A 1,423-nucleotide genomic window follows, 5' to 3' on the forward strand; every position below is an offset into this window, starting at 1 on the left:
GCTGCTCTGAGGAGAGATATTGATGTCGGTCAGTGAGGCTTGGCACGAAGTCGGCGTTCCAAAACATCCCAAAGGTGTTCTATAGGATTCAGGTCAGGACTCCGTCCAGGTCAGTCCGTTACAGGGATGTTATTGTCGTGTAACCACTCAGCCACAGGCCGTGCATTATGAACAGGTGCTCGACCGAGTTGAGAGATGCAAGCGCCATTCCCGAATCGCTCTTCAACAGTGGAACAAGAAGGTGCTTAAAACATCAATGTAGGCCTGTGCTGTGATAGTGCCACGCAAAGAAACAAGGGGTGGAAGTCCCCTCCATGAAAAACACGACCACGCCATAACACTAACGTCTCCGAATTTTACTGTTGGCACTACACACTCTGGCAGACGACGTTCACCGGACATTCGCCATACCCACACCTTGCCATCGGATCGCCACATTGTTTACCGTGATTCATCACTCCACACAACGTTTTTCCACTGTTCAATCGTCCAATGTTTACGCTCCTTACATCAAGCGAGGCGTCGTTCGGTAATTACCTGCGTGATGTGTGGCTTATGAGCAGTCGCTCGACCATGAAATCCAAGTTTTCTCACCTCCCACTTAACTGTCATAGTACTTGCAGTGGATCCTGATGCCGTTTGGAATTCCTGTGTGATGGTCTGGGTAGATGTCTGCCTATTACACATTACGACCCTCTTCAACTGTCGGCCGTCTCCTATCAGTCAACAGACGAGGTCGGCCTGTCCGCTTTTGTGCTGTACATGTCCCATCACGTTTCCACTTCACTATCATATCGGAAACAGTAGGCCTAGGTATGTTTAGGAGTGGGGAAATCCCGTATACAGACGTATGACACAAGTGACACCCAATCACCTGACCACGTTCTAAGTCCATGAGTCCTGCAGAGTGCCCCATTCTGCTCTCTAATGACAACTGAGTCGCTGATATGGAGTACCTGACAGTAGGTTGCAGCACAATGCACCAGATATGAAAAATGTATGTTTTTGGAGGTGTCCGGATACTTTTGATCACATAGTGTATATAACAGCAAGATCACCATTGTTGAACATGAGCGAACTGTCTAGTTGGCAGCAGTCTGAACAAAGTGCACTGTTTCCACATAAACAATGTTAGCGACAGAAGTCTTTGGGTACTAATTGTTTCTTAGTGATGTCACTTGGACGAAATGTCACAGCAGGAATGACACTGTAGTAACAGAGTGCGTTTTTAGTTACGGGCCGACGGAAAACTTATTCTCGTAAGCAGAAGATGGGAACACGAAGGGTATGAGAACTCACATACTGGGTTCGATTCCCGGCGGGGTCAGGGATTTTCTCTGCCTCGTGATGACTGGGTGTTGTGTGATGTCCTTAGGTTAGTTAGGTTTAAGTAGTTCTAAGTTTTAGGGGACTGATGACCACA

Source organism: Schistocerca serialis, chromosome 2 (assembly GCF_023864345.2).
Source record: "Schistocerca serialis cubense isolate TAMUIC-IGC-003099 chromosome 2, iqSchSeri2.2, whole genome shotgun sequence".
Classification (NCBI taxonomy): Eukaryota; Metazoa; Arthropoda; class Insecta; order Orthoptera; family Acrididae; genus Schistocerca; species Schistocerca serialis.